Below are 381 nucleotides of genomic sequence, written 5' to 3'. Positions count from 1 at the left end.
TTTTTTTTGTCTCACTTGTCTTTGTCTGTGCAGTTGGTGTGAATTGTCTTTTGTTACATAGAGCAAAAATACTATTTGACCAATGTTATTCAATACTTAACCCACCTGTGATGTTTAAGACAAACCTCTGTCAATTGTTCCTAAAAAGAACKGGGAAGGTAACATGTCCTGCACACTATTCAACATCCCTCTTAATACAAATGCTTTGGTGAAAAAGATGAATGCATTTTACAAGGAATGGTAGTCTTCCGATGATTGTGTTGGAACAGACAAACTGTACCTGACAGTGTTAAATAAATACCAACAACATCTTGAGTATGCCTCTGTGCTTTTTTTCACCCATAATAATGATTATGAAAATAAATGCCTTGGATTTGCTTT

The sequence above is a fragment of the Salvelinus sp. IW2-2015 genome, unplaced genomic scaffold (genome assembly GCF_002910315.2).
Source record: "Salvelinus sp. IW2-2015 unplaced genomic scaffold, ASM291031v2 Un_scaffold1077, whole genome shotgun sequence".
NCBI lineage: Eukaryota > Metazoa > Chordata > Actinopteri > Salmoniformes > Salmonidae > Salvelinus > Salvelinus sp. IW2-2015.
This window is presented reverse-complemented; position numbering follows the sequence as displayed.